We start from the raw sequence: 25,633 nt of genomic DNA on the forward strand, positions 1-25,633 counted from the left end.
TCAGGCAAAGACTTATATGTCCAAACCAAAGTAAACATAGGAAAAACTGGGGAAATCTGTCATAGGGTAGGTAGAGGGCCCCTGGAGTGGAGGGGAGGGGGCGAGGGGGTTGTGGAGTATTGTCAACACATTGCATGGCCTTCATAGGTTTAAGAGGGGGTTATGGTTGTCATTGTAAAATATATCAGAAAAAGTAGCCATCTTGGTGTCCCGTTTCTCATTTTATTTCCCAGAGCCCCAAACCAATGCTTGATTTGCCTGTCCCTGACAGCGCGCTCATGGTCTCACTCTACCCGGCCGGTCTCTAGCAGATGTACCCCCATATGAGCTGGGCTCTGCTCAAGGTTTCTTCCTGTTAAAAGGTCCTTGCCACCACTGCCTTTAGTGCCTGATAGTGCCTCTGGGTTCTGTAAAGTGTCTTGAGTCAATTTGTATTGTTACTGATGTTATATAATAAAACTGAATTGAATATATTTCTAAACTACCTGCAAATAAAAACCAAACTGTCTGTAATAGCCATAACATGGGTAGTTCAGGTCAATTTGTGTGAACTAGCCCTTTGACCTTTCTGAAATTCCAACTCATGACTTGGTGTGTCATTTCTTGGAAGCACATATTTCATAAGGTATTATCTGGAAAAATGAAATCTTTTTGTTTGCCATGACTAGGCAAAACCTTTAAATGTTCAGTGGAACGAAAAGCATTACTTTGGGTTTCGGACAGTTCCCCTTGAATATCGTTTCGCCTGGGATGACCTGGAACCCGCCCCCTCAGACAGACCGCTGGATCCGGACCACACTCGGCTCCAGAGCGCCACACCGCTCCCACCGCCCGCGGAAAATATCTCAGCGCGTCGGCGAACAGATACAACTTGCACCGTTTTCCCTCCTCTTACTACGTCCCGCTCGTTGTCTCCACACAGCGGCTTGGCCGGGAGCGTGGATCCAGTGGGAGGGGAATACTTCGGTTATCCTCCAGTATACGCGCTCCTCTCTCTCTCCCTCTCTCTCTCTCTCTCTCTCCCTCCCTCTCCGCCCTCCGAACATCTTCCCGGTTTTCAAACGCGATGACACTCGAGGCTAACGCGTGAGCGCATCCCACAGGTGTGTTTCTGCCAACTGAGCCGCGGCTCCTGAAGACACACACACACACACACAGAGTATCACACCTGGAAATTAGACTACCATGTGACTCGGCACCTGGGCGTGGAGAAAGTCTGAATATTCCAACCAGAGACTCTTTTTCAGTCGAGGAGTTGCCGTGTCGCCTCTCAACGGGAATTGCCAGCCGAGTAGCGCCTGTTTTCTACGGAATAGTGCCTTTCTCAAACCCCCCCACCTCACTGGACGCGTGAGAAGAGTAAAATGTAAACTTGCTTTCGGACGTTTTTTTCTTCTTCTCCTTTTTATTTCATCGGGGAAAAGTCTTCAGCATTTGGACCTTTGCGCACAACTACTCTCTTCGCTCTTTCCTCCTCCAAGGTGAGTTCCGGGAAAAGCTGCTGTATCCCATCAGAAGAAGGGGGTTGGGACTATTTGCTTCACCGTTTAACCGTAGTATCAATTTCAAACCCTGGTACATACGAGCTGCAAGTTTTGATAGCCTATTTTACGCGCTATTGATACGGCACGGGAGCGTAAAACGCACGCTGAAATAACACCGCTGCTCTTCCAGTGTTACTGTTTTAGTTATTGTGTCGTCTCAGAGAGCTGTATTCCCAGTATCCCGAAAATACGCTGTAAACAAAGGCTGCTTTCTGAACAGCGGCAACCTCCTATAATGGTGTAAAGTAGTGTGTAGCCTTTGTCAAACATTTCCAATAATATCAACCGTTACTGTGAGGGGATTATGAAATTGCATTGCAACGCATCAACCTTGCACTCATGACTGTCTGGGTGCAAACTTGTTCTGCTGTTCTCAAACTCAACAGCTGATTGTTTGTAAGCGGGGAAGACAAGTCCCCCCGAGGACATGCTCTTCACCAAAGCCGAGCGTTTGAGCTCAGGAGCAGCAGCACAGCCACGGCATCTGCCCAGTCCACCCCACAAGGAGCCGTCTGTCTCCTCACACGGACAGTTTCAGAGAGAAATGACCATGTGAACTGTGCTCCTCACCTCTGGACAGTAGCTTGTACATCAACATCCGAGAGGATAGAAGTATTACTGAGCAATGCCTCCTGTTTGTTTTTGTTTCCCTTCCTCTCCCTCTCTCTCTCTCTCTCTCTCTCTCTCTCTCTCTCTCTCGCTCTCGCTCTCGCTCTCTCTCTCTCTCTTTCTCTGTCTTGTCCCTCTCTTGCGATGGAGACAGAAGCACTATTCATGTCCCTGTTGAATCTCCTGTGTAGTTCTGTCAGTCTGTATCTCTCAGTTCCTGGCGCAGCCCTCAACAGGCCACTGTACTGCCTTGTTGCCTTTCTAAATCGCCCTTTTTATTCTCAATCATCTTTCTCCCCCTTGTAGACACATCAGCTCTACAAAGGAGGCTCCATGTCCCGGGGATTATTCCCATTAAATAACATTATGCAAACAGTCTCATAGTGGGGATGGATTAGCACAGGAAGAGGGGGCACGTGAAGGCAGGAAATGCAACTGCTGGTGGTAGTAGTGGTGGCTGGAAGGGGGTTAGAGCAGGGGGTCAGCCCCTCCAGTCTCTTGACTGCCCGGGGATAGATGCCATCTGCTCACATGGACGCACACACAAGCAATTGATAAACCAAGCTGCTTTCTTCCGTTTGTCTCTTCCTTCGTTCTCTTTCTCGCTCTGCCCCACAATGCTTCATTCAGTGTTTATCTTTTCTACTCTGAATAAATAGAGACACCTTATCTGCACCGAGGAGAGTGGTGATAAATGCCTCCTCCTGCTCCCCGCAAGGGTGAGGAAGACAAGCATACCACACTTCTTCATCCTTTCAGGACAAGTGAGCATAGGAGACAATTTCTCATTCAGGTCATGTTGGTGTTTTGGGATTGTGTAGAAGAATCCCAAAAGCCGAACGCAAGCTTATACCCTGTAATGCAAGGAGAAAACAAACAAAGCGGGCATTTCCATGAGCGCGCCCGTCCTCCCTCTGCCATTCTGGGTAATAGGCCGCTTGCTGTGGAAATGGAACTTTGTGATGAGATACAGTCTGAGTATTTTTGGATCTGGCAGAAAAGCCTCTGACCAGCTGAGAAATGGAGTGAATTACTGCCCAGTGAGCACTCAGCTGATAAACTCCTACATGTTTTGGGTGAGCTAAAGTTCATTCTGTCGCTTTTGGTGTCGCAGCGTTTTCTCAGATAGTTTGAACCTCACCGTCTCGCCACATTTCAAACAGTGTTTGGCAATATATTTCAGGTCGTATGAATTTCAGCTCAATCCGCAGTCTCTTTTGTTTCCTTTGTGCTGGATTACTGACTTCTGTCATTTTCATTTTGAAAATAAAGCCATAATCCCCGTAAGCAACAAGCAATCCCATGCCTCCTGCCTGTCGCATACAGACAGAAGAACAGCACCAAACAAACAGATACATGAACAGTGTGTGTACCACTGGTTCATTGTGAGTAAGCTCCTTTTTCCTGTCGCTCCTAAACTCAGTGTAATCTAAATCGTTGCTGTCGTTATCTGTTGGACCATTTTCATGGGTGAATGTTTGGCCAACATTTACCCTCTTCAGATTGGACTTATTGGTCATAAAGTAGGTGTGGCGTGTGAGAAAGAGCCATACGCACCACCCTGTTCACCTGGCTTATCTAAACTACACATAGCAGTTTTCAGGGAAGCGTGTGCAGATGCTTGAAGGGTGTGTCAGTCTGACATTATACAGCTGACGAATCTAGGGAATAGAGACTTCCTTTAGATTGTAGATGGGCCTGTCTTTTCATGTCTGGGGATTATTCTGTGATGAAGAGACGTCATGCTGAGGTGGATTTCTGATCCGATCTCCATTGGGTTTTACAGCTGACACCCTTGCCCTTGGACTTCATGGCCTTGTCCCAAACTACAACAGCTTTACTTTCTCCACCCCCGTCCTGTTGAGCCGATGCGGTGTTGTTTGTGCTTCACACACTAAACCCTTGCCGCCCTTTCCACTCAACACTTCTCCCCTTCTCACATGTGCTTGGATAGCGGATATGTGACAGATCTGCAGGGTGTGATCATACTAATTCTCATCTTTACTCCCGCTAGCAGCGGGCTATGAGATGGGCTCTGTCGCAGGAGATGCTAGCTTGACAGTACTTTGCACCACCAGCGGAGCACCTCATGCAGCTTTAGCTTCACTGCAGCCGGTGGTTTAACCTGGACTGTCAGCAGGCTTCCGAGCTGAGCACTTTGGCTCAAGCGATTGTGGTCAAGCACACCTCAGCAGGGTGTACCTTTACTTCCAAAACAACCTTGACACTTCCCCAACCCACGCTGTCTTTCATCCCATGTCCACAACCAACCATGCCATGCAGTCAACCCATTTTGACATAACTCGACTCATGCCGCTGCCGACTCATGCTGGTTTTTCCCACTGCTGCCCACACAGCTGGTCCTACTGCCTCACCTCTACCTTTAACTATGTCACTCTTCCTTCATTTCTGCATGTTCAAAGTGTGAGTAATAGGAGCATGATGGATACTGTAAACAAGCTTACTGCTGAAAGAGCTAGATGATTCACGTGGGGATGGGCTTAATCGGTGGGTGTAGAGGCTGCGGGCAGGATGTTCTGTTTGAGATATCATTGTATATTTAAAAAGTGATACTTGGGTAAAAATATTAAATTAGCTCCTCTGCTGTTCAAAGGTTATTTTGGGAACAGTAGTAGTACTGGCTGTCGGCAGCATTTAAGTTGCATGGGTGCGGACAAAAAAACAACAACAGTGATTTATACAGAATTTAGACATCTACCTTGGTCTCTTCCCCCCCTTATTCACTACCCTGCGGCACTGTACGGTCCTGACTGCCTGAAAAAGACATGGATTTTGATGCTGCATGCTTGCTGGAGGCATCTCAACCAGCCTTCCTACTCAGGCCACTGGCAAAACTTCACACCAAGGCCGGCGTTTTGCTCGACACCACAGAAGAAGATATCTGAAAACTCATCAGCAATGATGAGAGTGCCGGGGGTCACCTTGATTCCTATTCTGGGAAATCTCTGTCAGATGCTTTTTATTCTCGAGGTTTGTACTGGCAGGAGAAAAGAGAGCAGGAAGTTAATTTATTTTTTTGCTTTGGTAATTGAGTCTGGCACGTATTCCTATCAAAACACTATCCATTTAAACACTTCAGAGGGAAGTCGGTCGTGCCTGCTTCAATCAGCGTAATGTGGCATGCCGTGTTTGGTCCACCTCCCTTACTTCATGATGAAAAGACGACTCAGATCTCTCAGACTTTAACATATCGAAGATGAGTCGACGCTTCATTTCTGTGCAAATTGAGGGTGCCTGTGCAGGATTTGGCAGATTGCTGATATATCTTTCTCCGGGAGCTTTGGGCTTGAAATGGACTTAGGCTTACAGTAACCATGGAATAATGGAAACTCTGTAGAGCCACTTATTCCACCTGTAATGCATTTTCCCTGTACTTTTTTGTTCTTGACTGTGAGTTGCTCCACGTAGAGTGCCATTTAATCCTCGCTAAGGCACCAGAGGGGGCAATTCATTTTTTTCCGTGTGAGTCATTTCACAGTTAATCCTCAAACTGACCAATTTACTCCCGCCAAGATCATTTTTAATTATCACCTCTGCTTTACTACTAATATGACATCCAGCTGGTTTATGTTAATATGGGAGTTACTGTCAAGTATGGGCCCTCTTCTTTTTTTTTTTTTTATTTAAAATTTTTTTTTCAACATGTGCACAGGGCGATTAATTATGAAGTACTGAATGTGAGTCTCGGCCAGAAATGCTGGGTGACAGATGTACGAAGGGTCAGTGCGCTGGCAGCAGCTGGAGATGAAGGTCACACCAACCTGAGAGAGTGAAGGGGGGAAGATAATGTGGCAAGACCGGGGAAGACGTAGAGGGATGGTCTGTGCAAGAGTAACTCCGTTGAAGAGATGAATGATCCTCATCGATCTAGGAAATAACTCACCTGCAGAGTGTATGTACAACCTTCACAGAGGCATATACGCAACCTTATTTTAAAAAGATGGTGTTTCATGAAAAAATAAATCTGGCTGTATTTTGTAACCAACATACGTGGTCTCACGTAACAAATGTGGCGTATATATTTTCTTTAGAAATTCTAGAGTATTAGAAATTTGGATGTTTGTATGAATTTAATTCGACTACAGTTTGAGTTATATCAAATAAATCATAAATTTTGGGGGATTTTTGAAAAAAAAAGATATTACTTTTTGTGTGTATTTTGGAATTGACCTTTGAAATTTAATTAAATTAGGATGTAGGTTTAAATAACTGCTTAAATTTGAAAACTGTAATATAAAGTCTGTAGAGCATGAACTCTAAAATAGCAATAGCAATATTAGATCTTGAGAAACCATATGCTGTCCTTATTATCTCTGGCATCTGTTGAAACCTGCTGGCAGCTGGAAGTGGACATGGGGGTGGCAGCACTGCTGGAGGTTGGGTGTCTGTCCCTTGGTTGTCTGTTTCAGTCAAAATTTGATGTCTGGCAAGTTTTTCGTAGTGGGAGGATGAGATGTTCCATATACCTGTGCTTGTTAGTGTGATTCTTGCAGGCCTCCTTCAACGCTCTGCTGCTGGTCATCATGTCTTCAAAATGAAATCTGTGGCCAAATGAGTGAAATGAAAATGTGAGGCAGAGATCACACGCCATTGTTTTGAAAGCGTGTCTCGTTAGGTAACCGTTGATATGTGTCTGTGCTTCCTTTCCTCTGTCCGCATCCAAATACACAACCTTTTATTATAAAGCTGGGATAGTACCAGGCAAGGTTATCTGCCTTCATCATATTTCATAATGAAATGGTATTATGAAAATGAAATCTTTTTTTTTTTCGTCAGTATCATGTCCTTGTCTCTGTTAAATGAGGTGGCTACCGTGGCCTTTCAGTAGTGATCCAAGGGGGACCCATTAAAATCTGTTCATACAGCGATTGTTAAAGTTACTGAGAATCCAGTTAAATGCCACTGGCTCTGTTGCTTCTCATCTGTAAACTGACAGACCATTTTACCGTGGCAGCAGTCTCAGCTGCAGTAATAATACTACCTTCACCCTAGGGACTGACATTTATTTTAGTGACCACTGGTTGCTAATATTTGCAGTTGATAATCTGAGGTGACAATATTTTTTTAAGATATGTTTTTTTTTTTATTGATCCCCATTGGGAAATTGACTCCCCAGTGCAGCTGCAGAATGAGTCAACAGGGAAACAGTTTTGTAAAATATAAGCACAAAAACAAACAAAAGAAAATCCAATAAAAAGAGCAAAAGTAGACAAATGGAAAGTCTGAGCGCTGTCATGTTTTGCTGCATACTTTCTTCTGCAGTGGGGATTTATAGAAGGCATTAGTATGAGTCAGGTCTTTACTTTGGCATAGAGCTTGTTGCATTGGGGGACTGCAGTGCATGTGTACACCACTCCAGTTTGGAGATGATAAACAGGAACATTAGTTCTGTCCAATCAGCCAACCATGACCTCTTGTGCTTGAACGGTGTGGAAGTACCCACTTGTGTTTGTTACTTCCTGTTAACATCTCCACGGCTGAACATACTTCTAAGTTCTCTTTATCACCAGAGTTCCTTCATCTTTTCTCTTGTGGTCCATAACTTTTTTCCCTACCAAATCATTTTTCCAGCTCTGTTCTTTGTCTTTTTTTTTTTTTCCTGCTCAGTGTGTCTGTAGTCTACGTGGATATTAATCCTGGTGCTTCAACCTGCCCGAGGCTCGGAGCTGTCTTCTGAAATGCAGATCTGTGGAGGTGTCATCATAGCTCTAAATCTTGGGTATCTGCGCTTGCCCCCCAGCCTCACTCTTCGATTCACGCCGTGGTGATGACATGCATTATTCCTCACTGACTCATCTGGGCAGCCTCAAAGCTACATAGTTTTGTTTCCCCTCTCACCCTGCCCAGCAAAAACAGAAGTTGTTAGATATTTTTTTGCTTTTGTCTGCAAATCACGTAGGCACGGTATATGCTTTCTGCTGTTCTCTCCCTTTTCTTTGGTAATCCGAGTCAGTTAGACATGTGATGGTCATGCAGATAAATTCTTAATGCATGGTTTATTTTTATCCTGTGACACACTGTTTCCCAGTGTTCCCGTTCTGACAGATCAGTGTTTACAGTTGGTCCACACCGGTTTTTCAGCCTCTAACTAAAGCAAATGACAGGCCTAGGAGAAATGACATCAGAGTCGCAGCCACATGCCCTTGTAAGAATGCCTAAATATTTACGAGACCTCATAACACATGCTAGCCTACCACTCAGCCTCCGATTTGTTCAGCCTGAAAGTTTTTAAACTCAGCCCTGTGGTCGCTTCCTTCTGCTCCAACTAACCCTACACTACGTCCTGTCTGAGCCGATCCTACGTCACGCTCCTCAGTGGAGCTGGGCTCTTTAATTACAGTCATTAGCTGGGGTAGATCTGCTGCTGGGGTTACAGAAACTTATTACCAAGACGTTGTCTCTTTCCTCCCCGTACAGCGAACAGCCTAATGCTGCACTGTAGCAGTTACACTGTTTACAGAAAACAGTCTGCCAAATTGCAACCCCAAATCACACAAGTCTCACTAGGAGACATTTTCCCTTTCTACTCTCATCGTCTTTCAATTGGATATGGAGGACAAGTGTGAAGCCATCTAATAACAGACTGGAGCAAAGTGGGGTGTAAGAGGGCATGTGCGGTGTCGCTTGTTTACTTGTGTAGCGGTGCCGAATGTTGCCGTGACCAGGCCAGGGTAGACATTTATCCACCACTCCAGACCTCCTTTAAGATCCCTCTGTAGTCGCGCCTGTTGAGATCAGCAGTACACCTCTCTCCTTCATTTTGAACCAGGTTCTGTTCTGTTTCATTTCCAGTCCCTCCTCTAGTCTGCCAGCAGGATGTCATCACGCATTCCTCTGAGTCTCTTGTTTAATTAGTAATACGTAGTTGGTCTCCTCTTTGCGTAATGGGGAAAAAAAGAGAAATGAAGTCACATCCTGGTCCCACTGTCCCACTATCCCGCTCGAGTAGTGTGTTGAAACCACACATGTGTTCTGTGCATATAATATAAACAAAAGAAAACTTAATCACTGAAAGCCAGTGAGATTATTAAATATGGTGTAATCCCAAGTGATAAACTGTTTTATTCCAGTATGAGAAATCTGATTAGACTGAAAGTGCCCTCGTTTTTCATCTGTCTCTGTGGTCTTTATTAGATCTGATAGCGCCTTTGAGTCATGGTTATAGTGTGACCAGGACTTAATATATCGATATTTATGTTTCAGTTTAACAGGTGTAGCTATTAAGCTGATGAATTTATGACTTGTCTTTACTGTAGAAAGTTGAAGCGTAGGCCAGGGCATTTTGAAAAACTAGGTTCCTTGAAAATAAGTGACCAGGCATGTCACACTTTCCAGTTCCTCATGTTATTTATCACTATTGAGGAAGTGTCGCAAGATTTCTGGGTCAAAGTGGGCATTTAGGTGACACGGCCTTGTGACAAAATGCAGTCCTAGCTCTGTCTCGTGGCATGCACCTCATGTTGGCTGGTGTTGATGTTAATAACAGAACCCTCACTAATCTAGGCCCTGTATTTCATTGCGTTATTGGCACCAGCAGACCACCCGTGGAGCTCAGACAAATAAAAATCCCATTTCCTCTCTTTCCATTGGTGGTATTAAGAGCTGAGGATTGTGCCATTGCCTGAGTGCCAATGAAAAAGCCACTCAGTGTGTGAGCCGTTAAAGCCCTCTCAGCGCAGCGAGGGTGAGGCCTTCCTTCTGTATGCATCACCCCAGCCAGCTTGATCGATTCACTGCTCGCTCTGTCTTGTCTGAGTGCGCGCTCACACTGCCCACTCTGCTCGCAGACAATAATTTGGACTTTGACCAGGGCAGCCTGCTTCCCCTAGGCCTTGCAACACAAATGTATACATGTACAGTAAGTCCACACACGTCTTCCAGCCTAAGGGAGCAGGGCAGCCCGGGCGTGAATCCATGAATTCCTCATAACACAATCTGTTGACTGATCAATAATTCAATTCTATCTGTGAGCAAGCATGTCTGGATCCAATCTCACCTGCTCCTCCCTTGGCCTTCTCTTAACAAGGTGGGTGTAGTGTCCTTGAGCTGGGTTCAGCTTATGTCTGTGGTTGAGCATGTCCTTGTGTGTGCTGATTAGTTGGATTTAGTTGGTTCTCATGCAGTAGCCGCTTTAGTCCATCGTTGTGTATCCACTTCGCCTCTGCATGTGTGTACACGCATGAGAGCCCTTGGCCATTGTGGATTACAGAGCGTTCATTATTTCAACTGTGTACATCTCTTGCGTCTTTGTGTCCACAGCTGTGTGTGGTTGTGAAAGTGTCCATCAGCGTAAGTCGATGCGTGTGTGTGTGTTTGAGCTTATGCATGATCTGTCTCTCCCTCTAGGCAGCTAGACGAATCAAAGGCATGGATCTCATTAAAAGGTATAGAGCCCGTGGAGAGGTCAGCAGCTAAGTTCTCTGATTAGTGGGATCCGGCGGGCAGCCTGGGTGCTGTGCATGGCGGCGGTGGTAGTGGTGGGGGGTACCCTCATCGGCATGCCTCTCATCGCTCTCAGCCCACACCTGGCGGGTGCTGTGCCCAACACTCTTTTCTCGCCGCAGCCGCAGCCGCAGCCACATTTGAAAGGGTCAAGGACATCACACAGGGGCACGGATTTACCCGCTGCCTGGCCCTCTCTATCTCCCCTACTTTCTGTCATGGCCTAATGGGTTGCCTACTTCCAGTTCTGTTTTTATCCCTCTTTGAGTGTTTTATCAAAGGCCACATTCAGTTTCCATCCCAGCGACAGCCTCTCTCTGCATATCAAGCTGCACCAAAAGCCAGACGAGCAGCTTTCTGGGTCGTTAGTAACTCGTTCCAGGGCCCGGACTTCTATCAAAGCCAGCGACCATGAACCGGGGACAAGTGTGAGCCAAGGGCAAAGTGTGTGTGTGTATTTGTGCGCAACTGTGAGTTAGAGAGACAGGACGTGTCTGAAGGTTGCCTGACTTTGGACGGTTTCTCCATTTTCTCTGAATGGTCTTTTACTCTCGCTGTCTTGTCCCCTGTGTGCCTCTCAGTTTAATGCCCTTCCAGATAAAACAACGCCAGTAAACTTTCTCTTTGTTTCTCTCTCTCTCTCCTTTTCTCACTGATAACCACGCTATCTAAAAGTAGGGCCTGGCAGCCCTCCCTGTCTATTCACTCCCCTGCCTCCACTCCCTCACCTCCCCTTCCTCTCTCTTTCTCTCTCTCTTTATGGTAGGGTGTATTGTATGTAATCAGTGGGGGGGGGGGGGGGGGGGGGGGGGGTACTGTGTTGTTTTTTGTTTTTTTTCTATTTTCCTTTTCTTTTCCCGGCCATCAGAGGAGGTGGCGGGAGCGTTTGTGGATGGAGGGGACTGGCGGGTATCTGCTGACTGTCACTTCCATTAAGTGTGCTGTCCTCAACCGCCTCCCCTACATTCCCAGAACCAACTCTCAGTAAACCCCTTTTGTTCAGTGGCCACCCTCTAATCCACAAACCCTTCAACCCTGAACTTTTCCTACATACGGATTTAGATCATTTTTGAGGTTTATATATTGGTGTAAGGGTTTGGCCTCAATATCCCCAGAGAGAGCAGAGAGGGATGAAATAACAATGGTCCACACAGTGTGGTATAGCCTCTCCCTTCCCGGTCTCTGTCCCTCTCAGGCTCAGTCAATTAATAAAACCTGACATTTATGCGAGAAAACAAATAGAATTGCTTGGTTTGGAGGAATGCCTTCAATGAAACCATTTTTTGTGTTTGTTTACATATCAATGGACGTCCTGATACCCGGACAGCAGAGCGCTGCCAAAAAAAACCAAGGCCTCAAAGGAATTCAGTTTAACGCTGTGCAAGTGCCTTTTCTAAAGGGCAGTGCTGCGCCTCTGGTTGTCGATGTCTGTTTAGCCGAATAATCAGTGCTTTAATTAACAAAAGTCAGTTCAGAATATCAATGATAGTTTTTCTGCATCTGCAGTCATGTCACACCAAGAAACAATTATGGCTGATTGTAAGTTTCTATTGTCTCTTGCTACTGATAATTAGTGATTTTTTGCTTTTAAATCACATTTTGTTCATGAATAACTTACAGTTTTGAATGTACGATTTCCTTTCCTCAGTTTATTCCAAAGAGCCGTCTTAAACTTGCCATTCTCTTAATGCAATGGTTTGTGAGAGTCAGTCTGTCTTGAGTGTGTTCTGTTTAAGAGGGAAGGCAGTGTGTTTTTATCCAGGGTACCTCAGGGGCCTGCTAGCATTTCTTTCTTGGTCTCATCCCAGTCCAGACACGCTTCTTGCTCTGGTATGACAAACATCTCAATGTTACTTGCTCGAACTGGAGCTGAGCCTAGATCGAGCACAGTCACCTCCACACTCGCATACTTCATTCAGTCAGAATAACAAACACATTCACAGTCTGACTTTTCCCTTGCTTTCTGTTTATCTTTCTCTCATTGTCAGACATCCTCACACAAACACTCTCTCGAGTGTCCTGCAAGTCTGGAATTACCAGGTTCTGGGGTTCCTCTTCTTCTCTGGCTGGGGTAATGACATGGTTGTGGCCCTCACTGCGGTCGCTGTGAAACAACAGATCTGCTTTACAACCGCACCTCTCTGGCTGTTTGAGTGCTGCGATGCAGTGTTCTGATTTTATCAGCTTGCACTGTCATCATTTGTAGACATCCAAAGTAGGCATTGAACAGTGTTTGGTTACACATTGTTTAATTTTTATTTCACTCGTTTTCATTTCTTGTCTGATTCAAACAACCCTTATGTTTTTACCTTTTCTCCGTGTTTGGAAAGAGTTTGTCATGCTCTATTGTCTGTGAGAAATGTCTAGAGCAGGGTTCTTTTAGAGTTACTGCAGAATAGTTTGCATTCGCCAGTTGGCCCGTCCAGAGTGGGTAAAGGGTGCAGTGGAACCAATTAAAACAATGGGGTTTGTTCGCAGTAAGTGTAGCGTGGCTATAGTGGGTGTGATAGGTTTTTAATAGGACTGAGCCACAGTCACAGACGTAAAGGCTTGTTGTTTTGGGTGATTGCAATGGTCAGTGTGTGTCAGGTGGCCCAGCAGAGTGCAGTCTACTTGAATCTGTGAGTGATTGTTAAGATCAAGCAACTCTAGAAGCCAGATGGTTTCTCACCAGCATTTATAAATCACTTGTTTGTTCCTCTGATTTATAATTGAAATGAGAGTCGTGCTGCCAAGAATTTTTGCAAAGCACAAAAAAGAATGAAAGCCCTGTGCTGTTGGGGTTAAGTGTCTGCGCCTCCATCTGTTAGTAATAGTGGCTCATAAGCTTTGTTTCGTAGTTACATCCAAGCACGAAATGGAAAAAGAGAATTAAATAACCTGAGTTTTCATTTCCCACTCTCATAATTGATGCGGTAATTGTGTGCTTGTTCACAGTGGGGGCTGAAAGCAAAAACTCATCCTGTAGAGAGTCTTCTTAGGATATTATCTCTTGAGTAATGAAAGTGTCCCTTCTTCCCTGTCTTTGGAGCCAGTGTCTGATCCCGCATATGGCTAGGGGCTTTACGGTAAATGATATGGCTTGGGCCATTAGCTAGATCTTTGTCTGTTCATACTGCTGGCTCTCCCTGATAGCGTGTAAGTGTTTTCTGCTTGTTAACCATACTGTCATATGCTCTTTTGTAAGGATGCACATTAATCTAAATGCATGCAAGTACATTTAAATTCTTTCCAGCAACGCTCAATGAGCCACAAGAGACTTGACCAGCTAAGAAATGAATGAGAGAATGCCACTTCACTAGTTTTTGCTTGGCTCAGTGTAGACTATCGAAGAAGTGATTTGTATTCGTGCAGCTCTGCAGTCCCCTGCCCTGTTTGCAGGAGCCAATCTGGACCGGGGGTTGTTATCAGAAGGCCTGAATGAAACAGCTGCCTAGCACTCCTAACCAAGGCTCTGTTCAAGTCCTTCTACACCTTTGAAAATGTCGTGTTCTGCCCGTTGTGTCTGACACACTGCTTGCTAATGGCTCCTGGCTCTGATCCAACCTTATCCCACATTCTGAACCTGGCTTTTGGTTGCATCAGGCCCCTCTCCCAACAAGGAGACTTACCTGGATCATGCCAGACAGCAGCTTGCTTCTGCTGGGGAAACAGCTTTCCATAGCTGTTCAGGCATTTGAAGGATAAGCCCTAACCCATGGACTGCTCCGAGAGGGGATGGCTAGCATCTGCAGTTGCTGGCGTGTTAATATATTACGACAAGAGGTTTTCAGCAAACCCCTGTGGTTAAGCCACACTGGATTTTCACTTTTCAAATTAGCCTAGTCATACAATGTTTTTTTCCTACTGTTTTGACTCTGCCCTCTCTCTGCCCTTGACTCTGGGAGCAGCTATTGAAATCAAGTGCACGTACTGACTTGTCAGCTCCATATAGCCACTAGGAGCTAACCTAAGTACATCAACCTTATCTGTGATGTCACTTGCTTCCTCCCCTGTCCATGCCTGTCTGGGCCAGGTCATAAGCCACCCCTCCCTGGATCTGTCTGTTTGGTTGTAATGCAGCCTAAGCCTTTTGTTGAGAGGAGCATTAGCCTATATTTGTGGGCATGGGTCCTTTGTCATCCAGACCTGGGAATGGCTGCTCCAGATGGGTGATTAGTCACTTCGATGTGTACGTGTGTGTCTTTGAGAGGCTGTGAGAGAGTCGCTGGTGTGTGTATATGACCCAAGATAGGTTTGATTACAAGGGGATGAGACCGACAGCCTAAATGAAGATAAAACACGGGTGCTTGCATTGCCTCATGTCATGCACTTTTGCACGTGCACGTGTTCACGGTTGTGTGCTTATCATCTAATGGCTCCACCCCTCCCCAACATGCACCCCCCCCCCCCCCCCCCCCCCCGCAAAAAAAGAAAAAAAAAATCCAAAGCGATCTCATCTCTATCTCTGACTCGGCTGGCTGGGGCTTCCATCAGCTATTTGGAGTGCCGTTCTCATGCCTGTAGGCTGCTGTAATGATGGCTTTTGCACAAAAAAGCCCAGCTGTTTGCTCACAAAGTTTTAGAATGAAAAGTGGAGGAGAGGAAGAGGAGGAGGATGAAAGCGTCACCAGCCTTCTATTGTACAGCTGCAGTCTCATACAACTCACGAAGCAGACCTAACAAAAGCAAGAACACGTGCACCATGAAAGATTAATTGGTTGCTGTTAGCACAAACTCTCATCATCACCTGCAGCAGAGAAGGTAGGGAATACAGAAAAGAAACGTGTTGCCTAGTGTTGGTGAGGATAATAAGGCACAGAGGGAAAGGCGTTTTTCTCTCTGGCCGCTGCCTGACAAAAAGTTTCCGATGTCAAACCCTCAAAAGTTAGAAACTGAAGCTGAGGCGCTGTTGTTGTGTTTTTGTTCACCTGGTGTAGTTGGCTGGGTGACGGCTCATCAGCTGGCACTGATTACACTGTGGACATGGTTAAACAGCCCATTTAGAGGTTGTGTGTGTGTGTGTAAGCATGAATACAAGTGAGCAAGTGTGTAACAGTGTGAGTGTGCGGCACCAGCGTCCAGACACATCTGCCTGGCTTTAATTAGTTTTGGCTGGCACAGGGACCGACCAGTCTCTCTGGTGTTTAATAACAGCCGAGACAGTGGGCATTTATCAAGGTCTGAATACAGCTGAAGGATCGTGCATTCATTTGGCCAAAATCACGTTAAAGTGATTATGTTCTTTTTATTTACTGAAGCCAGTTGCAAAGAAATTCCTGTTTCCCCTTTGTGGGAAGACATGTTGAAACACAAATCATGTCTGCTGTGCATATTTTGGCCCACGTTCCGTCCTCCTCTTCATTTATTTTCCTCTTTCCACTTTTTGCACTTTTTCTGTTTTCTGAGTCATTATATTAATATGTCATGTGTCTGACCCACATTTCCGGGCCCTTGAGTTCTTCCAGCCTTGCCCGCCCTCCTGCTCTTTTTGATCAGAGCCGTCTTAGTGAGAAGTATCCCAGCCAAAGAGAGACGCAGGCTATGTTTCGTTGTCTCCTCAATCAGAATCAGTGAGCAGTCCTCAGGAGCAAGCGGGCCCGCTCTTCTGTCTTTCCCTCTCTTGACTGCAGTGCTTTCTAATCAGGGCAGGGGATTTTCGCCGATGAACCAATATGAGCTGACAGACACCCACCCCTCCCTTAACCCATCTTCTACCTCCTCTTCCCCTCTATCCCTTCACATCTGTGAATGTTACCTGACGAGACTCATTTGTCAGCCCCCTCCCAGTTCTTCTCGTTCCGTCTACTTGCCCCAGCCACCTGATCCCTCCCTCCTGTTGTTCCGCCAGTGCAAGTGGAGCTGAAGAGACTCCTGTTTGTGTGTGTGTGTGTGTTTGAGTGAGTGGGGAGTCTGAAAAGACAGAAACTAAACTGAGCAGAGCTGAGGTGCACACAGGTGCAGCTCCTCTTGCTGCCTGAGGGATAGCTGTCAAAGTCTCTTCATTTTGGCCCTCTTTCCCATCCCTTCCCCACTGAGGTCCTTGTGTGTCTCACTCTAATGTTACTTGGGTCTAGCTTAGCACTCTTTCAGGGCAGGGTGCTCCCAAGAGGGGCATTACCCACAGGGAGCATCCCCGCGGCTGTTGCTCCAGCTGTTCCTCTTCATCTGTCTTCAGTTTCTCTGCTTTGGTATTGTATCTATATTGTTTTTGTTATTATCTCAGACTCACTACAAGGGCAAGTTCCCCATAAGGGATAATAAATATTTCTACAACTACTGTAATATATTGCATGCCAGAAGGGCCGAAAAAAAAAAAAAAAAATATGGTGAGGAATGCAAAAGCAGCAGGAGCCGCAGATCACGTTGCCCCGGAGCTCTTCTTGCAAGTTGAGTGAATGCAAATGGACTTTTTTTAAATAAAGCAGAGTTCCCCAGCTGTAATAGTCTGCATTCCTAGCACAATGCTGCATAGCCCCATATCGCCTCATTCAATTCCACAGCAACTTCCTCTTTGGGTGGGGTGGGAAGTCTGATTCCTTCCTCTGTCAGCTCTCTTGGGGAGACTGCTTTGATTCTGGGGCAGACTTGACCAGATTAAATAGAGCCGGTCCAGGCCACGTGGACTGGTTTGCTCCCAGCCTTCTTCTCATTTGTGTTTCTCATTGTCGCTTGCAGCTCCCCTCCATTTCTGTTCTCTCCCCTTCCCTTTGTTTGCCTCACGCTTCAGCTCAGTATCTGGCCAACGATTGATAAGGCCCAATCCCTGACAATGCTTGGCACGCAGCGCAGGATCGGTGGAAATGGCGCTCATGCATTGTGGCAAGCGTGTGTCTGTTCAGGCTTTAGGAAGGAGATGGGATGCGGCTCGTGTCATTGTTTATCTACCTTTCTACTTCCAGATGGCGCTCAGCAGAAGGAATGTGCTTCTTGACACATTCTCATTCCTATCTCTATCCCTTCCTCCATCTCCCCCGTGGCTCACTCTGGTGTATGGACTTAGTTTCAGGTCCAGAACACGCAGCGTGAGGTGAGGGGGAGAAGGTTTGTGAAAGAGCCAGAAAGGCAGACTGGGACTTGAGAGGGAGCCCTCGAAAGTCAGGTGGTAATCTCTGTGTGTTCAGACTTGGTGTGAGGACATATGTGCTTGTGATTGTCACTCTGTTTACAGAACTTGAAGAACATTTGTAAATCTGAATCTCATTGCAGACATGCGCTATTGTGACAACACATTTGAAACACATTTTTTTCCCCACCCTGAGGTCATTGAATCATAAAAATCTCGTCTCAGGCAACAATTGAGTCGGCCGCCCCCAGTCCTCTTGGTCGTCTGGATTGATGGACGGTCAATTCCAGCAGCGGGAGATAATCACAGCGTGTCAGCCTCCACCGATCCAAACTCTTATCTCTGCCTGCCCGTTGCCCAGAATGCAACAAACGACCACAGGGACACACATTTCACTTTATTGTTCCAAAGCACCAAGGGAGGAAATGTGTTTGTTTGCACTAAACTTGACTTTTGCAGTCTTGGGGTGCCTCATTCTCCACTGGATTCACATTCACCTGGAGTGCACCTTCACCACATGGGTATTTCAGAAAAACTCACTGCCCTGTTTTTGGAAAGTGAATGCACTTATGATAAGGCAGTGCTTTCAAATGTACTTTTTTTTTTATCCATTTTTCCCCACTCCCTTTTTAGATGAATTATGCACCGTCTGAAGTATCTGGCGATAAGCCTTTTCCATCTGAGTCCTTACTTGGAAAATCTCCCACTGTAACATGTCAGTGGTATCAGTTTGGATTCTGGCATTGTCCCATGGCACTACTAGGTGCTTTTTTTAAAAAGATGTTTGCCTCTACCTTCACCATCAAGTATGATCAAATAAGATTATCTCTCCTGAGTGTTCATTGTAACAATGGACTTGGACGAAAGTCTTGTTTCTCACATCCGCTCTGCTGCCCAAAGGTCTTTTGAGGGGTTATTTTTCCCCGAGTGAGCTGTGCTAATTGTGGCCTAATGGCGAGCTGTTATAGCTTAGAGTGGTAAAAAGCAGTCGGTTGGTGAGGCTTGCTGCCTTTCCTGTGCGGGCTGATTACGCTGTCTAGTTAATGCACCCTCCTCAGATACAAATGGAGGGTGGTTATTGCATCAGGAGAGACAGTCAGCCTGTCAAAATCGCCCTCTCTAACAGACAAGAGAGAGAGATAAAGAGAGATGGAAAAGAGTGAGAGAGAATATATTCTGGAGAGCCAATTTCACTGAGGGGATGGAAGCGTGGTAGTGCAATTATGAAATATAGCTTTCTGTTTCAATAATGACCTTTTCTTCACAAGCTATATATAGGCCAGTGCAAATGATTTAGAGAGTGGTCCACAGTGTCCTATAGATGATGACCTATGGATCACTACGACGAGCACAGGCAGATTCCTTTGAAGAATTGTGACTTGCTGGCTCGATGGTGAGCAAGAGTGGTGGAGATGACAGTTGCGGACACTGGATAAAGTAGTCTGAGGGGCAAAAACGCACCTTTTCCAAATTGTTGTCCTTGTGCTGCTGTTTATCACTTTCCATTTCCTATACTTGGTATGTGTGTGGGAGTGCGATGCATTTCTGGTAGAATTTTACAGAAAGAAACTGGGCACGCTCATGATGTGAGCAGCCTCATTTTACTATAATTAATCACCGGAGGATCAAATAATTGTTTCAGCACAAGATTCATTTTCATAAAAAAAAAAATCTTCCTCAGCACAACTTTAGCTGCGAGTCACACATGAAAGCCCAGTGAAACATGGCCTCAGCACTGCTGGCAGTTGGGCAAAAACACACAAACTGGCTGCAGTGCTGCTTACTATGCATCTGTCTGGATAGATACTCAGAGGTGGTACAAACCAGCTGCTCTGCCAGCACTTGAGACAAAGTTGGGGGGAGAAAAAAAAATGGGGTCAGGAACTGAAACACTCCTTTCTGACCTCCTAATATATGAAACAGACTCTAGTGGAATGCTGTGCTGCACTAAATCAAACACATGTCTGACTTAAAAGCCTTTACAGGCTCCTGAAATATTCATGCTTAACCACTTGACAGCAGCATTTACACGTGCACATGTGAATTAGCATGTTGCCATACACATAAGCACGCCATTACCTGTCTTAGAGTCTGTTTTGTTCCCAGTAGAAGTGCACTCCAAATCTAAATAAAGAATGGTGCTAGGCTAAGACTATGTTTCATAAGAGCTGTGTCTGAGCTGCAACTGATAATTTATCGATGGAATATTTTTTGCAGTTAATCAATTTAGCGCTCACATGATTAATGGCTGCAGTATCTGGCACTAAGCCCGAGTCCTTGCTCAGAAACCATCTATAGTAACATGCTAATGGTATTGGGTTGATTCTGGCACTGTCCCAGGGTGCATTATTTTAGTCAATCTCTAGAAAAAATAATTGACTGTTCACGTCACACAACTCTTAGATCAACACTAATCAATATCATGGTGCATTGCCACATACTGTATGCTAATAATGTTTTTTTAGTGGATGCAAGTTTTTGTGTTATTGGGTTACATTGGATATATTTTGCCTGATTATTTGTAGTTTGACAGATTTCAACGGTCTTGGGTAAAGTTTGGATTTTGGCTATTATTAAACATAGTCACACATTCAATACACCACCAACACACCCAGCAGTCGGCCAGGGAAAGCCCCCCCTGTGGTGACAGTGTACAGCAATGCCTGACACTCTTATTATCACGATTGCCTGTAAAAGGTGGCTGGACAGCGACTGCATTCACTCTGCCAGACAGCTTCATAAAGCGTCTACTGATGGTTCCCAGCGGGGCCCTCATCAGCGGTGGAAGGCAGTGAAGCGCCTCTGGACTTTGCTCTATGAAGTGACAATAGTCCTCCTGCCGATAGAGGGAGAAAAGAGAGCGGGGAGGGTGAAAAAACAACAACAAGATGGCCGCCAAGCAATTGCATCTGTCGAACGCCTCGTAGGGAGGTCATCCAAGAAGTAATGAGGTGAAACACCGCAGTAGAGCGCTAACTGTCAATCAGTTTAGACATTGTTGGGTTATAATGAGTGCATGTTGTGACTAAGCACCTACATATCCAAGCAGCATTGTTGAATGTATACTGCCTTTAGCCTCTTCCAACATCTGCCTCTCTTCCAGTAATCTCCTTCATCCTTCATGCTTTTTTCCTCCTCATTGAGAACTAGGCAAGTAAAGCTACCCATGGACCATTTCCCGAGCATTATCCAACATCTGTCTTGCTCATGTCTCTTGCTCTGGCATTAAAACATTCACTCCCTCCCCCCACCTTCCCTCCATCTTTCCAGCCCCCCTCCTCCGGTAGCCGTCACAGCCGCTGAACGATTTCCTCTCACTGGGAGGCTCCTCAGAGTCACTGTGGCAGTGTCAAACGAGGCTCCTATTTAAGCTCATTAAATGTTTCCAAGAGAATAGGAAATCAATGGTGCATACCGTTGCGCGAGAACTTTTCTCTTAATTTAATTTCCCCTCCCCCTTATCTGTTTGCACATCTTTCTCGTTTCCCCCCCATCATTCACGCTTGTTCTTCCCAGCTTGTCCTTCTCCTTTAAGCAGAGGTGTGGGTGGGAGACGGGTGAGGTGGGGTGTTTTGGGGAGGCGGGCCGAAATGGTTGCCTTCAGAAACTATTTCGGATTCGTACTTGTGACAGGCACCGTGGCGCGAGGCTGTCCAGACTTCTCAGTGTTGTTTAGCACTCACCGCACGGAGCACAATCGACTTGAAAGTTTTGCGCACACTGACCTCAGCCCCGGAGCCTTAGCTTTTGTTTGAGGCCACGCTGTTAAGGGAACGGGTTTCGACCAGAACAGAATGCTGTGGTGAAAACATGTGAGCACGAGTACAGCATGGTGATGTTTTACCATCCCAGTTTAAAAATACTCCCACCTCCACGCTTGCTTCCTTACGCCCCATTTTGACTTTCACTCATCACTCACCACTCACTTTAGTACATTAGATGCTTTTGTTGGATTAATGCGTGTAACTAATACGTGTGTGTTTGGGAGTCCTTTTGAGTACATGTCCTACAGGGCTTTGTGGTGTTTGAAACTATGCCTGGGGGCTGGGCACACACCTTCTCCAGAGCTCCAGTAATTGCTCTTTTGGGGCCTTGTCTCTGGCTCTGAGCCCGTCTCCATCACTCTCACTCTGTCTTTCTCCCTCACTCTTTGCCCTCTCTTTCTTCTCCTGCCCTCACTCCCTCTCTTCTCTCCCTGCATGGCTCATTATGGATGGTCCCCACCTGCCCAATCTGGGATTTCTCTTTATATACACTCACACACACACACATAAATACCGAGCCACTCAGCAGTTTTCCGTGCTGCCTGTCGCTCGGATGGTTTGTGTGCTATCTCCTATAAAACAGCTTTGCTAATACTGTTTGGAGAAGAAATGGAAACAATAGTGCTGTCACATTTCCCCCTACTGGTGCAAACAGACAGTTCCTCATCTCTGTTGTGGCTGTCACTCCGCCATTTTTCATAATTCAACCTTTTGTATAGACTGGTCTCAGTCGCAGGCTCTTAACCGCAGGCCTGGTTCTTTCCATTTTTATGCAGGCCCTCCCTCCAGCCTGTCACCCAGAAGTCCCTCCATGCCCGTTCCCAGGCTAGGGGGCTTACTTAAAAAGATAATGGATGTGGCCAGTTGCAGCTGCTCAGCGGCAGGGCACTATCATAGGAGTTATCTAAGGGCCTGAGAGTGGCCTGTGATGAATGGCTGGGAGCTGTGTGTCTCCACCGATCAATAAGCCACTAGCAACCAGATGAGCTAGATGCCCCTTCGCTCTTTGCTCCCCACCATCCACACACATATATCTCCCTCTCATAATCTCCCGCTATGTTTGTGAACTTTTCCCTCCAATTCATGGCCTGAATTGGGCCATTGATCTTTTATCCTTGGCTTGTTTTAAATAAAGGGCCAGTATCTCCTCTCCACCCAAGCATGCAACCTTTCTGACAGCAGTTATTGCTACACTGGCGGCAAAGCTCACAAACATTACTTTAGCCTGATCGAAGGCCCGTAATCGGAGAGGGAGAGCAGAGAAAATGAAGGAGAGCGCGTATGCTGCCCCCCCACACCCCCACACACACACACACACTCTGCTGCACCGCTGAGGTTTCCATCGCAAGGCTGATGCAAGCAGAGGTCCCATGTGGATGAGCACACTTGTAAGGCAGACAAACATACATACACCAAACAGTCTTGCTGTCAGGGCTCATTGAGCGCTACCCGTCCCAAAGCACCTCCAACAGCCCCACCCGATCTGAATAGTAATGGGATGTTCTCTCGTCTTTGTCTCAGTGTTACGCGCACATGTATGTGAGGTCTCTCCAGACCACCAAAGAGTATAAATCTGTATTTCTGCAGCAGAACAACAGGTGTTCCATAGCTACTGTATGTATTGGTTTTTGATCTTTCTTTTTTCTTTTTTCTGCGCTCTGTCTGTGAGGGATTTGCGATAAAATGAGCCGACTTGGAAATCTCTCTGCCCCTCTCTCCCTTTCTCCCCTCCAGGGACATTCAGTAGTCTGTATCTTCCTCTCTTCCTTCTCGTCTCTCGCTTCTCCTCCCACTCTGCTCCTCTTTTCTCCCCCTCTAGCTCTGATCTTCCCTCTGATCTGCTGTTGTCTCTGTCACAAAGGGCACATTCTCAGCCTGGTAATTGCATGTCTGTTGGCCACCACACCTGTTGCTGTCATTGCAGCGGTGTGGGCGAGTGGGGGAGAGCAATGCCCTCTGGCCTCTGGGGCTCCAGCCTCCCTACCTCCACCTTTGCTTCAGGTGTAAACCCACAGGGATGTGGGACTGTGATTTGGCCAGTGTGTATATGTGCAGGATAGGGTGCTCCCACAGTTGATTGTGTTTATCTGTAACCTTGAGCCTCACCTCTAGCGCGTGTGTCCGTGGAAATGCATGTGTGTGTCTTCTCAAACCTGGCCAGCGCTGACAGTTTACTCTCTCACCCCCTAATCCTCTCTACCTCCTCTCCTCTCTCCCCTTATCCAGAGCCCAGGCCCTTAATGAAGCTGGGGGTCAGCGGCAGTGTGTGGCTAATTGGCCAAGTTCGCCTGGGGCTCTGGCTGCCTGTGATTGAAGTGTCCAGTGAGCGCCCACTGTGTAGCCGCCGCTGCACCCTACTCTGTTCCACTCCAACAGCCAAGACGCTCACTGCACCCCTGTCGGCCTCTCCCTAGTGAGTAGCACCCGAGGTCATTTTATTTTCACTTACTCTCCCAATACTTTGTTCTGTTTTTTTCTCTGTTCTTGTGCTATTATTTTTATTTATTTTTTTTGGGCAAAGAAAGTCCTCAGGTTCTTCACATATTCTGGCTCACCAGTCTAGTACGTTACATCATGTTTCTGTAATGTTCTCACAAACATTTATATTTGGTGCCTCGTTTCTCTAAGCTTGTATCTGTCTCCATCTGTATTTTTTTTTTATTGCTAGACTTTCATTCCCACACTTGGTCCCAGCATATTCTCACTTCTTTTGGCTTGCATTGCCCTCACACTCTTTGTCCTCACTAGCTGTAGTGGGATTTGGGCAATTACCATGGTCCCCCATTGGCCAGCAGCCAGAAAGAACCAGCAACATCCAGCCGCTGTTTCTCTCACGATGGACCCAACAGTCCCAGCCCTGGCCAAGCTGTATCACACTGCTCTGAGTTAACAGGAGGAGTTGGAGTGGATGGTGTGGGGGTGTCTCTAATTAGATGAGCCTCCTCTTTCTACTCGTTAAGGTAGTCCTGACTCCTATTGTTTGGCTGCCAGTGCAAGAGCAGAGGTAGAGGAGCGGTAGTGAGCTCTGGGGAAAAGACCGGGCAGATAGGATGTGCACAACTGAGGGAAGCCATTGAGGCGGTGTCTCTGCTACCCAGCAGATAGTTGACCATCTCAGCCGGGAGATATGCAGGCAACACTCAGCCCCAAGTGCCACAGCACACTAATGAAAACAGTTTTTTGTTATTGTGCTCATAGAAGTGGAACATTGCTGGCCAGTAAATGGTCAGCACTGTGTGATAATATGTCAAGAAACAATAGTCCAATTATAAGTCAAGCCCTGGCCTACAAGTTGGGTTAAGTTATATTGTGACAAAACTTTGTGTGCAATCCGCTAGGTTGCTTGTTTATTAAGTGATGCAAGTGATTAAACCTGCTCTGATGCTCATTAAATGAAAATCCCTGGTAATTAACTGTTGCTGTTATCATTTTAGTTTTATAGACGGTTTAAAAAAACTGCTTCTGTTCCCATTTAATTCAGCAGTGGATAAATTACAATCACCCAGTCGATGTGATAAATGAAAAGGTGAGCAGTATTAACATGTAATTGCTAATGGAATATTTAGGTTTTGCCGCTGTTCATCACTTCCTCTCATGCGGCTTCTGTGGCGTACATAATCTCCCAAAGCTGCCTCAAAGCCTCAGGACTTGCTGGTTTCGTACGGGGCTACACTTGTCCGTCTGTGGCGTGCTTAACTTGACAGACGACTGCTTTTCTCTCTCATCTTCTCCATAATCAGCTGTTTGCTTGGGTCATAACTCTTGTGCACCGTTTTCCATTACGTTCCCTCCAGTGCTGCATGCCTGCCAGCCTGCCCGCTGGTGTTAAAGATAAACAAAATATGGCTCGTTTGAAATGTAGGCTACCCCAGGTGGTTATTCTGGCTGTGCTGAATTAATAGAACTTGGGTGCAGAGATGCCTTCGCTCAAAGTACTTAAGCTACACTTGTGACCCAAAATACGGCGCATTAAACATTCACGCATCTTATTTTTGGAGTTTTCGCTGTATTTATCCATTTTTTGATCACACCCCTCCCAGAAGATGTTGTAAATGTCATGGTAATGACATGATTTTTGGTATCCATGAGGATTAGGAGGTGTCAATCATTTTTCCCATGAGGCTTTGCCTCTGCACAACCCTGGAGCAAAGACATACTTGGGGATGAATGAATTAGGATGCACTAGAACAAACAAACGTCTTGTTTTT

General features: G+C 46.1%; 1 protein-coding gene across 3 annotated transcripts in view; it reads left to right on the forward strand.

Moving 5' to 3' along the window:
- The first annotated feature begins 1,094 nt into the window (after nucleotides 1-1,094).
- Nucleotides 1,095-25,633, forward strand: part of plxnb2b (plexin b2b) — a 109,757-nt gene continuing 85,218 nt past the window's right edge. For 2 of the 3 annotated variants that reach the window (XM_084555451.1, XM_084555452.1), the window contains exons 1-2: nucleotides 1,095-1,481; nucleotides 23,652-23,838. The gene's annotated coding sequence lies outside the window, so the exon portion shown is untranslated. Of the gene's footprint in view, nucleotides 1,482-23,651; nucleotides 23,855-25,633 lie in introns of all 3 variants that reach the window. The other variant, XM_084555453.1, reaches the window with a different exon arrangement.

The sequence above is a fragment of the Chelon labrosus genome, assembly GCF_963514085.1.
Source record: "Chelon labrosus genome assembly, chromosome: 11".
Classification (NCBI taxonomy): Eukaryota; Metazoa; Chordata; class Actinopteri; order Mugiliformes; family Mugilidae; genus Chelon; species Chelon labrosus.